The sequence below is a fragment of the Mauremys reevesii genome, linkage group 12 (assembly GCF_016161935.1).
Source record: "Mauremys reevesii isolate NIE-2019 linkage group 12, ASM1616193v1, whole genome shotgun sequence".
In the NCBI taxonomy this organism is placed as follows: Eukaryota; Metazoa; Chordata; order Testudines; family Geoemydidae; genus Mauremys; species Mauremys reevesii.
The window spans coordinates 39,089,432-39,104,844 of record NC_052634.1 but is presented as its reverse complement, the minus strand read 5'-3'; the positions used below and the strand labels follow the sequence as shown (position 1 = coordinate 39,104,844).

Below are 15,413 nucleotides of genomic sequence, written 5' to 3'. Positions count from 1 at the left end.
TGTTAAGTAACTCTTAGGGCACCTGGTATTGGCTACTGTCAGAGGACAAAACACAGAGCTAGGTAGACCTGTGGTCTAGCCCAGTGTGGCTTTTCTTAGGGTTTAAATTACACTCACCGGCACTGATAATAGAGTTACTGAAAGTTTGGGAGTTAAGAGCTGATAGGTCAGTGGTCCAGTCCCCACACAGATGACCTCCTCCCTCTGGGACAGGGGCAGGTCTGGGCTCTCACACCAAAGGGCTCATTGTGGCTGCCAGAACCTGTGGGCAGCTCATTTAGTTTGCACCGAGGGTTGAGTCCTGCTTTGTGCACCATGTGTGAGAATGAAAATCCTAAACCTCCCTTTGAAATAACGAATGCAGCAGGATGTGTTATTGTCCCTGCCCCAAAGCAGACAGACCAATGGAGAAATGCCATTGAGTCCAGGGTAATAGTCCACTGCCATTTTACCTTGTTTGCTTGCTAAACTCCCTCCCAACCTTGAGGGCTCCCAGAGCCCGATATTGAGCTTGAGCTGAGATGTCTACGGTGCAAATTTACCACCCCACGGCCCTAGCCTAGGAGCCTGCACTGGCACGGGACAGCCATGGGTGTTTCATTGCAGTGTGGACATAGCCTAGCTTTATGTCTACACTGCCATTAACACACCCACGTCACTATTCTCAAACCCTGGTTTAGTTGATTCAGGCTTGTGGGGCTTGTGCTGCAGGGTTATAAAATTACAGTGTAGACACTTGGGCTTCAGCCCAGCCTCCGAGACCCCACGAGGGGTGAGGGTCTCCGAGCCTGGGCTCCAGTCTGAGCCCCAGGAGCCCAATTCAGATCATCCAGGCCAGCCGGGCCAGTGGGATTTTGTCACAGTATAGATGCCCTCTCAGGGTATGTCTACACTGCAATGTAAGCCCAGGGTTAGCAGAAGTTATGTCAGCAGACCCAACACATAAACATAAACCACGAGGGAAAGTCCCACCCCCAAATAAGCTGGGCAGTGTCCTTCTCCCTACAGCTCGTAAGTCCGGCAACGAAAAGTCCTTTAACATGAGCCATCCCCTCTGCACCCCACTCACAGCTGTTGTTCTTAGTCAGTGCAAGCCCAGAGGTGCCTCTGTCCAGTTCACCTGCTACCCTGGGTGGAAAAGGGGAGAAATAAGAAGGCACCATACTCACTATGCTGTTTAGGGATTCACACATCCCCCCACAGCCACCCTGTCCTAACATTGGTCTGACACCTAAATTTTAGCATTGACAGCCAGACCCTGGCCCACTTGGCTTTGGAACCGGTGTCCCCTGCCTAGCAAGTGCTATTGAATTGAGGGTGAGTCCTTCAGTCGGGGTCTGCCAAGCACAGTAGTGCTGCCCTCGATTCACACAACAAGGATAACAACCCTTTATTTCTCCTGCCCCTATAACATGGAGACTGGGAATCCAACACCAGCCACAAGTGATCATTTCAGCAAGCAACCCAACCTACTTCCAACATACTGTAAAATCCACATGCAGACTCATACACGAAACCTTGCAAGAAAATCTTCCTGAGGGGGTCTGAAGCACCTGCTGCTGGAGGGAAGGAGGGAGCTGTGGGTTGGGATTGAGGAGCAGCGTGAGGAGAAGGGGGCTGTGGGTTGGGATTGAGGGGCACTGGGAATAGGAGGGGGCTGTGGGTTGGGACAGAGGAGAAGGGTGAAGAGGAGCAGGCTCTGGTTGGGAGTGAGGAGCAGTGAGCATAGGAGGGACTGAGGGTTGGGTCTGAGGGGCACTGGGAAAAGAGGGGACATGGGTTTAGGCTGAAGAGCATCTTCATTTCCGGATCCAGCAGGAAAGGGGAAGGCAGCAGGTGATTCTAACTCCTTAGGGATATTCTGTGTGTGTGTGTGTGTGTGTGTGTGTGCAGGGGAGGAACATGCTCTATGCCCAGAGGCCTTTATTCCTCCAGGCTGCAAGGACAGAGGGGCTGTCAGGAAGTTGCCCCTTCAAACCCACACAGAGAAAGGCCCTTCTGAGGAAAGGGAAAATCCTGCAGAGAAAAAGTAACATCAAAGAGGACATGAGAAAGACAGTTTAAGATCTTCATGAGTAGTTTATCACCTGACCATGGATTTGAACTGTGGATCCTCAGATTAAAAGTCTGATACTTTACCAACTAAGCTAGTCAGGCTCATGAAGCACAGGAGCAAGTTGGTGCAGAGGAGAAACTAGTCAAGAAAACAAGAGCAAGAAACAATATGGGAAACCTGCTGCTCTCTCTGGCCCAGTCAACACTACGAGTTTATATCAAAACGTCTGTTAGTCTATAAGGTGCCACAAGACTCTTTGCTGCTTCTACCAACTGAGCTAGCCAGGCTCACATAGGAAAAGTGCAAGTTGGTGCAGAGGTGAAGCTAGTCAAGAAAATTCTTGGGTGAGTTCCCAAAGCCTGAAGGGTCAAAAATATTGTCACGGGTGGTTCAGGTATATGTTCCCCAAAAGCAAACGGAAAAAAATTGTTTCTCGCCTTTCTTCAATGTCACCGTATGTCTACTGGATGCTGCTGGCAGACACGGTGCAGCAGCGCTACACAGCAGCATCCCCTTTCTTTCCCTTCCTGAGGGCAGATGGTATGGGAGGACTGATATCTGTCATTGTCATCCCGTGAGTGCTCCTGGTTGGCCTTAGTGAGGTCGGCCAGGGGTGCTTGGGCAAAAATGGGAATGACTCCCAGGTCATTCTCTTCTTTAAGCTTTGTCTAATGGAGATTCAGTCCTGCCTGGAATATCATAGCAGCTGGAGGCTGCCCTCCCCTTCCTGCCTTTGAATTCTACTTGCAGAGGCAATAAAGTCAGTGTTGTTTCAAATTCCTGCATTCTTTATTACTTCATCACACAAATGGGGGGATAACTGCCACGGTAGCCCAGGAGGGGTGGGGGAGGAGGGAAGCAATGGGTGGGGTTGTTGCAGGGGCACCCCCTAGAATGACATGCAGCTCATCATTTCTGCCCGATGTCTGGGGCTCTGACCTGGAGCAGCCATTTGCTTCTCTAGTTCTTTAGTAGGCTTGCCTGATAGTTTAGCCAGGACTGCCTTTCCATTAGAACAAAACTTAAAGAAGAGAATGATCTAGGAAGGCATTCCTATTTTTGTCCATACACCCCCAGTCAACCTCACTGAAGCTAGCCGAGAGCACGCATGACAGCAGCAAACGGTACAGTATAACTTGCAACTATCATTGTCAATTAGCAAAGCAGCAGACAGTACAGTATAGCTAATAACCATCTTTGCTAACTTGCAAAAGGCAAGGGGATGCTGCTGTGTAGCATTGCAGTACCGCGTCTGTCAGCACCATCCAGTAGGCATACAGTGACGGTGAAAAAAAGGCTGAACGGGCTCCATGGTTGCCATGCTATGGCGTCTGCCCGGGTAATCCAGGGAAAAGGGCGCGAAATGATTATCTGCCGTTGATTTCATGGAGGGAGGATTGACTGACGACATTTACTCAGAATCACCCACGACACTGTTTTTGCCCCATCATGCACTGGTATCTCAACCCAGAATTCCAATGGGTGGGGGAGACTGCGGGAACTATGGGATAGCTATGGGATAGCTACCCACAGTGCAACACTCTGGAAATTGATACTAGCCTCAGTACATGGGCGCACACCGCCAAATTAATGTGCTTAGTGTGGCCGCGTTCACTTGACTGTTTCCAAAAACCGGTTTCTGTAAAATCGGAATAATCCCATAGTGTAGACATACCCTGACACAGCTTTAGAACCCTCTACCCACTATACAGCCAAGAGACAGCAACTCTCAGATCCTGTGTGGATTGTCTGATGGGCTTGGGGCCAAGAGCAAACTGTGTACCCCCTGCCAGAGCAGAAGAAGTAAAAATAGGGGCTTCCCAAAAAAAGGGAAGGGAAGAAGAGAGAAGCAAGTGCAAAAGGAAGAGAACTTCCAGACACAGAACCCTACCTAAATTCTGAAATAGATTACAAGAAAAAAAGAGAGAGAGAGCAGCATAAAGAAAATTTTAAAAACTTTCAGTAAGAACTGAATTAGAAACCTTTAAAACACCAGTTTTCACACTACCTTTACTTTTCTTCCAAATTCTACTAAAAGAAATTAAGACTTGCCACTAAACAACAGCTTTAAACAAGCTCAGATAACAGAAAAGAAAACCAAAACATTTATTTTTAAATTTGTTTTATAAGGACTAACCACTCAGTCTGTGTTCTCTTCTTCTCAACTTCCTAAAAGGAAAGCAAGAACAGTCATCAATAGCAGACAGCAGGTGCATTAAAGCAACACTGTCCACTCACTTCATGCTCAGAAAAGAACACTTTAACTCCTCATCGTGGTTAGCAAGGTCAGACACTTTCAACCACAATTCTCTAGTTACAAACTACAGAAATGATCCTGAAAGTATAGTCTTAATAAAGCTGTGCTCAGCTACACACCCAGGCTAATGTGCGCAAGCTTTATTCCCATGGTGAATGTTTTCATACAAGGGTTTCACCCCCAGCGAATTAAAGAACAAAAATCTAAAACCAGGTTCCCATTTCATTAAAGCACAATTGAGACAGCTTTAGAACACTGGCCATTAGAAGATGTTTATGTCGCTATTTACAGAAACACACCTCCTGATTAGCATGTGGAGCTCCTAGCAACTAATCAAACCCTCTTGCTTTGCCATACCTCTCACAGGCTCCTCTGTGCCACATGACAGCCAGTCAGGCACAGACAATGCGGACAGGTCAGCCCTTTCTAGCATGCTCCGCAGCTGTTTCTCTCCGGCTTTCTCTCAAATTCATCTGCACTAGAAGTTTTTGCAGGGTTCTATGTTACTGGTGGTACCTGCACTAAATCAGTGGGTCTCAACCTTTAGAGACACCTGTACCCCTTTCAGGAGTCTGATTTCTCTTGCATACCCCCAAGTTTTACCTCACTTAAAAACTACTTGCTTACAAAATCAGATGCAATATTTATAAAAATAAATCCCTTGAATATAAGTATTGTACTTACATTTCAGTGTATAGTATAGAGAACAGTATAAACAAATCAATGTATGAATTTTAATTTGTTACGAATTTGCTAGTGCTTTCTATGTAGACTGTTGTAAAACTAGGCAAATATCTAGATGAGTTGATGTACCCCCTGGAAGACCATTGGATACCCCTGTTTGAGAACCACAGCACTAAATCACCCTTACTTTTAGAACTGGTGCCACTTGAACCAAGGCATTCGGAACCATTTCAGGGCTAGCAGACAGTAGCAACACAGCTGCACTAGGTCTGTTGTTCCTCCCTACACAATTCCCACTTGGAAAGAAGATATCTTCTGCTCTGACCCTATTTACTATTGTGAGCTGCATAGGCAACTTTCTCTGTGTTATGTGAGCAGAATCCACACACTATATACTACCTGTATGGCCCTGAGGATGCCACATCGGCCGCAGCTGCTGATTGGGCCACAGGTTGAGAATCATTAGTCTATAATTTTGCAAAGTCCATTGCCACAGGCTTTTTCCCCCGTGTCTGCTGTGAGACGAGCACATGAAATTCATAGCAATATAAATATGAGTGAAACCATCCAAATATATTTACATAAAAACTAGACAGTCTCATTTTAAAACAAAGAAAAACACAGTCCACACAGGGAGTGGGGCAAGAGTCTCGAATGATTTATACCCTCTCCTACCCGCCATTCAGCATAAGAATTAACCTAAATGGATCATGACTATTTACATAGAGCATCTTTCTCCTACAAAGCAGAATAAGACAAAAGGTTGAGGTTGTTCCCCTTCACATTTGGGAGGGAGGGGGGAGGAGTAGAAGGATTTAGAGGCTCAATCCACTTCAGATTATGAAAGAAACCAAGCAGACTAATGATTTACTCAAAACCCACCCCAGCAAAAAGAAAACCAGACTATCTGCACCTAAGCGTTATACAAGTTTCTAAATAAAGCTATTAGATCTAACCTTCCTCATAACTAGATTTCTGGTACACTAAAAAAACTCCTTCTTTTATTCAATATACAAAGCCTAAGCACTAAGTCTGTGCTCTCCCCTCTCGCTTTTCCAACTAGCAGTCTATACAGTAACTCCTCACTTAACGTTGTTATGTTCCTGAAAAATGCGACTTTAAGCGAAATGATGTTAAGCGAATCCAATTTCCCCATAAGAATTACTGTAAATGAGGGGGTTAGGTTCCAGGGAAATTTTTTTCACCAGACAAAAGACTGTGTGTGTGTGTGTATATATATACACACACAGTATAAGTTTTAAATATACAATTTAATACTGATACACAGTGATGATGATTGTGAAGCTTGGTTGAGGTAGAGGAGTCAGAGGGTGGGATATTTCCCTTACTGCTAAATGCTGAACTAGCAATTGGCTGAGCCCTCAAGGGTTAACTCTCTCACTCTGCAAGGCAGCAGGAATGGAGGGAGATATGCACATTTCCCTTAAGTACACTGCCTTGTTAATTAGATCAGCTTGCTGAGACCCCAGCTGCTGCAAGCTCTCTCCTTCCTGAGCCCTGCTCTATGGAAGATAGGGTAAGCGGGATGCAGGAGCAGGAGGTAGGGGGACACCCTGACATTAGCCCCCCCTTCCTTCCCTCCCCCCAGCACAGCAAGCAGGAGTCTGGGGGAGCAGCTCCAAGGCAGAGGGCAGGAGCAGCACATGGCAGTGGGGGGAGGGACACAGCTGAACTGGAGACAGCTGCAGCACAGGGAACTTAGGGGAGTGGAGAGCTGATAGGGGGCTGCTGGTCCATCCTGGTCCCAAGCCCCCCTCAGCTAGCTGCAACGGGCTGCTCTTCCTGCAAGCAGTAGACAAAGCAGGCGGCTGCCAAACAACATTAGAAGGGAGCATTCAGGGGCGGCTCTAGGCACCAGCAAAACAAGCTGGTGCCTAGGGCGGCAAAATCTAGGGGGCGTCCCCTGCGGCCGGGGGGGGCGGCAGGCTGGGCCGGCGGACCTGCCGCAGTCATGCCTGCGGGAGGTCCATCGGAGCCCCGGGACGACTGGACGTGCCGCAGGCATGACTGCGGACGGTTCGCTCGTCCCGCGGCTCGGCGGGACCTCCCGCCGGCATGGCTGCGGCAGCTCAAGCGGAGCCGCCGGACCCGCGAACCGTCCGCAGCCGCGGGAGGTCCAGCCGAGCCACGCGGGACCAGCAGTCCCTCTGCAGTCATGCCCGCGGGAGGTCCCCTGCTCCCGCGGCTCCGGGGCGCCTCCCGCGCATGACTGCTTGGGGCGGCCAAAAACGTAGAGCCGCCCCTGGGAGCATTACACAACTTTAAATAAGCATTTTCCCTATTTGATCAGCAACATAACAAAACGTTAACCAGGACGACTTTAAGTGAGGAGTTACTGTAGGAGGGTTTAGGTCAGCTCAGCTACGTCTCTCAGGGGTGTGGATTTTTCATTTACCTCAGACAGAAAAAAAGAGAGTAACAGAAAAGAGAAGAAATAAGATGGGAAGGAAAACACCCAGTGGGGCATGGGAGATGTTGACAGATGCAAAAAAACCCTCATGTAAACCCCTCCCCCCATGCCCTCCATTGTCTCCTCCACCCATTGCAGGGTTCCCCAGTCTTTCTCCATGGCAGGGGTTCTGTGTGTTTGATTCCACCCATAGCAAGGTCCTCCATTCTCCCCAATGGCAGGGGCTCTGTGTGAGCCGCTTTTCTCCCCATTCCACCCTCTACTCACTATACGGCCAGCAGACAGCAACTCTCAGATCCTGTGTGGATTGTCTGATGGGCTTGGGGGCAAGAGAAAACTGCATATCCCCTGCCAGAGCAGTAGGAGTAAAAATAGGGGCTTCCAGAAAAATGGGAAGGGAAGAAAAGAAAAGCAGAGAAGAAAGTGGAAAAGGAAGAGAACATGCAGACACAGGAACCCACCTAAATTCTGAAATAGATTACAAGAGAAAAAGAGATGGAACAGCGCAAAGGAATTTAAAAAAAAATTCAGTAAGTACCAAACTAGAAACCTTTAAAACACCATGTTCACACTAAATTTACTTCTTTTCCAAATCCTACCAAAACAAATTAAGTTTTGTCATTTAACAGACTTATCAGCAAAAACTATAAATAGATTAATGTAACAAAAATACAAAAACATATTTTTAAACTTGCTTTGTAAGATCTACTCACTAAGACCCTACTCATTCCCTCACGGCTCCCCAAAAAGGAAGCAGGAATGCTCATCAATAGTAAACAGCAGCTACATTAAAGCAACACACGCTGCTTGCTTTGCCCTCAGAAGAAACACGGTAACTTCTCTTCGTGCTTAGCGAAATCAGACCCTTTCAACCATCACTCCCTAATTACAAATTAGAGAAATGATGCCTAAATTACACTTTCAAACCCCACCCCCGGCTACAAACCCAGGCTAATGCACACACACTTTTACCCCACGGTGAGTCTTTTCATACAGCGGGTTTCACCCCCCCAGCGAACTAAAGGACACAAATCTAAAGCCAGGTCCCCATGCCATGAGCACACTCGAGGCAGCTTTAGCGCACTGGCCATTAGAAGATGTTTATGACGCTATTTACAGAAACACGCCTCCTCATTAGCATGCGGAGCTCCTACCGACCAATCAAACCCTCTTGCTGTTACTGCCCGAACCGGCCCCGCCTCTCACAGGCTCTGCTCTGCCACGTGCCGGTGCCGCGCCCGTTTCCCCGCAGGCGGAGCCCGGCCCGGCGCAGCTCTGCCCGCCCGGGGCTGCAGCTGGTTCTCTCCGGTTCCCGGCACTAGAGACTTCGCGTGTCACGTGACCGGGGGCAGGCACCGCCTCTGGCTGCTTCGAGACTGGAGCATCCCGGGGGGGGGGGGGGGGGAACCAGATGGGTCATTAGTGCCCAGCAGCAGCAGCCCCCGCCCCCTTCACCTCCTCTCGCTCCCCCAGCGCCTCCTGCCCGCTGACAGGGGGGAGAGGAGCTGAATGCGGGACTGGGGCATTGGGGAAAGGGGGGGTGGGGTGAGGTGGGGGCAGGGCCTGGGAGGAGCCCGAGGGGGGGGGCAGCCCCCCAGCATAGTGGAAACTCGGCGCCCCTACATCGTACTAGTGCAACCGCAACCGTTTAAATGCTGCAAAGCGGAGGCCGAGCAGCGGGATTTGGTTCAATTGCTGCTCTCAGCACAATTCCCCAGCGCCGGGCACGGTGTATCCAGGAGACAGCAAGTCTCGAGTTTTGCAAGTATATCGCCACGATTCCCCCCTTGAAACAGCAGCACCCATAATTCATAGCGATCTAAATATCAATAACTGTCAGTGAGCCCAGCCAGACAGTCTGGAATGGAAGCTAGAGAGAGCTGGCATCGGAGTCAGGTGCTGGACACGTTCGTCTCCCTGGAGAGTGTTCGGTAACCATCTGTAGAGATGTAATAGACATTTAACTAGTCTCTTCTCCTGAAAAGCGGGAAAAGGCAAAGGCTTAAAGCTGCCTGTAGGAGAATTTTCAAAGCCATACAAGTGATCTGGACACTCAATTCCCACTGATTTCTAAACTGGTTTTCAAAATCCCCCACCACAAACAAATAAAAAAAAAGGCTGATGAACAAACCCCTCACAACAACGCCTAGGAAAACGAAGTATTCTATAGATTGAGAAACAAAACCAGCTGTTATAAACTTCCCAAAGCATAATTTAAAAAGTCATATTTCAAAGCTTTTTCATTCATTCATTTAATACAAACCCCGCCCCAGTCTATGCTGTCTCCCTCCCGCTTCTCCAGCGGGAAGAAGCAGCGGGCATCAGCGCCAGACAGCAGCTGCATTCGAGCAATCCCGCCTATTCGGTGCCGGATTGGAAGAAAACATGGTAAAAATCGTCCTCCAACAATCCCTTTGGAAAGCACGTCTCTAGCTAAGCGCCGGCCATTTCTCCTGCAAAGACACCCTCCCTACTGCCAATCCCCGGCTACCCTGATTAACGTCGTAATGACTCATTTTTAAAAACAAGGGGTCACGAAAGAAAATGGATCGGACCTTTTGCAAACAGCCTTTTTGTCAACAGATGGCCACGTTCTTCACAGCAGTGGGGGGAGCACACTTTGTAGTTTGTACAGGTCGAGTTTATTGCCCACCCCCGAGGCTCCCAGCACCCCTCAATTCCCTCCCGCAAGCTCCCTATGTGCCCTCTCCCATCCCACTCTTTTTAGGGACTCCCTGAAATTCCCCCAATCTCAGACCTTACCAGAGAATCTCCTCACCCTTATTCTCCCCATACCAAGTTCCCCACACTTCTTCCCACACCAATGGCTCTGTTCTCACCCCCATTCCCACTTCCCCATGGCAGGGACTCTGTGTTCCCTCTATTCCCCCATGCCGGGGTCTTTGTGTACCCTCCCTTCCCCCCATGCCAGGTTCTTCCAATCTCCATAGGACGAGGGGTTCTGTGTACCTCCACTTATCCCCTCGCTTCATTTCAGGGCCCCCATTCTCTCCACCACTGTAGAGACTGTGTGCACCCCTATTTGCCTCTTCTTCCCCATTCCTCCCTCCTTCCCAAGTCAAGCTCTCCCAGTCCCCTTACCTGCCAGGGGTTCTGTGGGTCCCATTTTCTCCTCCCCCACTTCCACCCTACAGCCTGTACTAAGGGCTCAGAGAGGCTCCCAGAAAGTTGCATACCAACGAACTGGCAGAGCATTAGGGGTTGAAATAGGGGCTACTCAAAATGGGGGAGAGGGTGGAGAAAAGAAAAAAAAATGGAAAGTGAAGAGAACTTGCAGAATTAATACCCATGAGCCTATTACTTTAAACTAGAACGAGGGAGGACAAAAGAATTAATACCCATGAGCCTATTACTTTAAACTAGAACGAGGGAGGACAAAAGAGAGGGACACTGCATAAAAAGGTGGACTTAGAAGTTCAAGCAATTAGAAGTTCAATTAAGCAACTGTTTAAATAAAAACTGTTGTATTTTACACTGCATTTTCTTCTTCATGCTATTAGAAAACTCGCTGAAAAACACCCACATCCTCCCACAATACAGAAGTAATAATATTAGTTACAATCACTACATCCCTTCTCTCTATATACACATCAGAAACAAAATTTAAACACCAACTTCAAAAAATGTTTTTTAATGTAGTTTATACAGACTAACCACTCAGTCTGTGTTCTTTCCCTTCTACAACCCCCAGAGGGAAGAAAGAAAAATCATCAATAACAGACAACAACTGCATCAAAGCACTACTGCTTACTTGCTTTACACTCAGGAAAGAGCACTTTAACTCATCTTCCTACTTAGGGAGACCAATCACTTTGTGTTAAAACAACCTCCCATGGCTATAGTCTAACATCTAAAGCGCCCATATTTAGTGGTTACAATGTGTAATTTAATACATCAAATCTCCCTATGATCAGAGAGACAGCGAGACTGACAAACAACACACTGTATGCATGTCTCATTGTGGCAACTAACATATGAAGGGAAGGCTTAAAAGCCACAGAGCAACTGAGGGCAAGACCATGCCTATGTGTGGCCTTCAGACAGGCACAAAAACACCCAGCCAGGCTGCTCCCTGCCATGCCAAACACCCACTGAAGGTCACCAGCATGCAGGGCGGCTGCTGATGCTCTGTGGCCAACATCACAAGATGGTAGGAAAGCAGGGCCAGCCCCCCTGGTGGGGCCTCTGACTGGCCCCACTCAAGGTGCTCACTTTCGCAGTGGGGCAGGAGATTTTACCCCAAGAGGCTTTTCCCCAGGTGGCGAGAAGCAGAGAAACACCCAGGCTCCATGTAGCAACCCCCCTCACGCACAGGGACAGAGGGAAACTGCTCCACACGCCCATTTTCTTTGGCAAGTCAGGAATGGCAAAGGCGAGACTGGAAGCGCCTGGGGCTCATGCCCCAGCCTTTGTGACGCCCACCCCCGAACTCCTTCCCTGGGCTCTAGCTGAAGCCAGAGCATTGGCCTGAGCAGCCAAGAAGAGGTTCAAGGCCCTGCAGGGAGCAGGACTTTCAGCTCAAAGGTAAAGCTGCACAAGTACAACCACGAAGGTACTCGAACCCTCAATCGCCTGATCCGAAGTCAGACGCCTTATCCGTTAGGCCACGTGGTCACACAGAAAAAGGCCCTCCAGGCACTTCTTTGGGAAAGGCCGACACTGACGCATCCGACGAAGTGGGGATTCACCCACGAAAGCTCATGCTCCAATACGTCTGTTAGTCTATAAGGTGCCACACGACTCTTTGCTGCTTTTGCAGACACTGTGTTTCTCAGGTCAGCTACTGAGGGGGGCCGAGACTCTCTGGGCACAAGAAGTCGAGTTCCCAGTGAGATGTGAGACTTAATTCTCTGGAGCCAGGTGCAGGGTTTTGGCAGGGAGGCTCAGGCATGGGGGATTGGGGTGCAGCGGACAGACCGGCTGTCTAGGTGGGGAGATTTAGTCTCACTGAGGAGGAGGAGGAGGAGGAGGAATCCTGCTAATAGGCAGCGGCCAGGGCCGGTGCAACCACTAGGCGAACTAGTCGGCCGCCCAGGGTGCCAAGTGGTTGGGGGCACCAAAAATCGCACTCAGGGGAGGCGATGGAGTGGAGATGAGCTGGGGAAGGGGGCTGGGGGAGGTGCAGGGGGAGGGGTTGCCCGCAGCAAATAACGGGGGGCGGGGGTGTGTGTGCAGGGGAACCGCTCCCTGTCCCAGCTCACCTCTGCTCCGTCTTCTCCCCTGAGCACGCCGCCCCTGCTCTAATTCTCCTCCCCTCCCAGGCTTGCCGCACTCAACAGCTGATTGGCACTGTTGGTGCCATTAGGCATAGCCCTAGATAACTCAGGAGGGTGGAAAACCACAGTATTAATGAAGCTTTTCTGTACCAGGCCTGAATGAATCAGGGTTGATGTTAAGCTTGTCCAAACCATTTCCATGTTGGACTCTGATTAACCTTGCAAGTCAGAATTTAGAATGGAATGTGTAACAGCTTCTTATCAGTGTAATACTGACACCAGAAGATAGTAAAAAGAGGCCCTACTTGTGTTTAGTTTAGAAAGAGGGGAGGGGAGGCAAAGTAATAAATTCAGAAGTAAACCAAGGTAACAGCCTTGAAAAGTTACGAGATAAATTGTTTGCTGTCAAGGATGATTTAATTGTTAACTATACAATGTGTCTACTATATGGGAGGGGATTAGAGGAAGGGGGGTAATAGGGATGCCTAGTTGAAGTCATGTATAAGAAGAGACACACAGCTTGCATCTGTGTGCAGGATTTGAGATTGTAATGTCTCCCTGGCACCTTTATTTGGGCTCAAATAAACTTTTTCTGCATTCTCCACCTTGGTGTGTTATTTGGAACGAAGCACACCGGGCAACGAACCACTGTTTGCTGCCTCAGGCGTTTTGGGCCGGCAACAGTCTTGGCGTCCCTGGGTGGGCTCGAGGCAAAATTGTGCCTTGCCCGGACTCCTCCAATGGCCGGTGGACGACAGTCACAGCTGACGCCCAGCGCGCACCGGTGCTTTTACCGGGGGCCTCGGCAGGGACGTGTCAGACCGACCTTGGAAGGCACAACGGTGCAACGCATTCAGATAGTGGAGAAGCAGCTGCGGGCGACGGTGAGGAACCGGTCCTGTGGATAAGGTAGGAACAGTCCAGTGCTGTTAACCTTTTGTTTGCCTGTTAAGACCTGGGGACGCCCAGTGTCTTCCCATAGGTATGGGGCAGGGATAGAGTACAGGCAGGGCACGGTGTATGCCCCCAGAATGCATTCTAGCAAATTGGAAAGTGTTTGGTTTGGATCCAATGACTAAGAGTAAACTAAAAAGGTTCTGTACAGTAGACTGGCCTCAATATCAACTAGAGAGCCAGGAAAGGTGGCCACCAGAAGGATCACTTAATTACAACATGATCCTTCAATTACTTTTGTTTTGTTAGCGAATGGGTAGCTTTTGAAACTGTTTGTATAGAGAGCTCTTGTAAAAAATCCCCCATCATGTGCCCCAGAGCTGCACTGGGAGGAGGATTGTCCGTGGGAATAATGGTCTTGGTGTGTGTATGTGTGTGTATACCAGTGTGAGTGTCTGTTACTGGAAGACGCCCAGATTACCCTGTGAAGCAAATGCTAATGATCAGGAGTATTCTAACGCAAGCCCGGTAACTAGTGGATCTTTAGGAGATCTGACCCACGGTGGCCTGACTCAGCCTGGCATCGTCCGGCGAGGAAGCTGCCTGGGTCTAGGAATGTGTGAACCTATCTTCCCTCCCCCTCTTCCTTTCCGTGTGGGCTACTGACAGTCTGATCATCTCACTGGATGCAATCAGAGTAAGCGGCTCCTCTCCCAGAGACTAGCCGACGCTCTTTGCTGAAGGGAGGTGTAGGAGAGTCAGTCATCCTCGTTAGTCTCTCCTGTGTGAGTGTCCTGTAGGGAGAGATTCTTAGTTTATGAGCCGCTAGCGCGGACAGGGTACCCTCTCTGTGTGTGTAAGTGGAAAATGGGGGGAAGGGACAGTCTAAACATTCTACCTCACCCCCTAAGGGTACCCCAACATAGTACATGTAGGTACATTATGGTCCTGAAACCTGCAGGTATTTAGAGAATTGGAATCTTTACACGCGTGAAAATCCATCTAAACAATGTCCATCAGAAGGTACCTTCAATCTAGATAAGATCATATATCTCAGAGGAGCTTTTAATTACCAAAGGAAAAACCTCTGACACAGTGTAAGCAATTTGTCTAGGAATGGGTTAATTTGAAACTCGGCTAAGCCCAGAGATAAAGAGAGCTGTTCTGCGTATAAGGTCAAGAATCAATGCAGACTATGCTAAGTACAAAGAAAAACTGCTTTTGGCCCCAGCTGGCCGTGGGAAATATAGACAGAGGTAAATTAAAGGTAATATAAGTTACAGAACTGAGATTGCATTTGCAAAGCTTAACTGTTCAGTGAGATTTAACAGCCTTTGCAATCCCAGAGCTGGTATGGCTTGGTGACCTGAACTGGAATCTCTGAAAGAAACACTGCAGGAGATTCCAGGGTGTAAAAGAACAGCTCTCCCAAGAGTGGAAGCATGTTGGAAATTCTGGACAAGCTGTATACAGAATAATCTCCCGTCCACCTATTCCCCTTCTCTGAATGTTATATGCAGACGTGGTCAGTCTGGATATGTGTGAGTATTAAAGTGGCTTAAGGCTTGGGGCATTTATATTTTTTGAGAGATGTGGAGCGTTCCCAATGCTCTCCATTATTGTTTTGTTATTTTTGATGAAGCTTTGGGGTTTGGTTATATGGTGTGTTTTATCCTTCCCCTAACGTCCTGCAGTAGATAAATTGGTAACAGATTTGTCACAGTTTGGTGAGTAATTAAGAATGGGGGAGCCCTATAGAATTTACACCATCTATCTGTTTTACCTTTGTTATTTTGTGTTTCTTTTGTTTGGTACTGTTGGTGTTATATGCTGAGGATTGCATGATTAAAGGTG

General features: G+C 48.6%; 3 non-coding genes across 3 annotated transcripts; all 3 read right to left on the bottom strand.

The window, feature by feature from the left end:
- Positions 1-4,191: 4,191 nt before the first annotated feature.
- LOC120376535 lies at positions 4,192-4,407 on the bottom strand. The gene has a single exon (XR_005587393.1). It is a non-coding gene; the product is annotated as a small nucleolar RNA U3 (small nucleolar RNA).
- Positions 4,408-8,138: 3,731 nt separating this feature from the next.
- LOC120375929 lies at positions 8,139-8,351 on the bottom strand. Its single transcript, XR_005586863.1, has one exon. It is a non-coding gene; the product is annotated as a small nucleolar RNA U3 (small nucleolar RNA).
- A 2,750-nt stretch (positions 8,352-11,101) lies between these two features.
- LOC120376613 lies at positions 11,102-11,314 on the bottom strand. The gene has a single exon (XR_005587462.1). It is a non-coding gene; the product is annotated as a small nucleolar RNA U3 (small nucleolar RNA).
- Between the last annotated feature and the right edge of the window lie 4,099 nt (positions 11,315-15,413).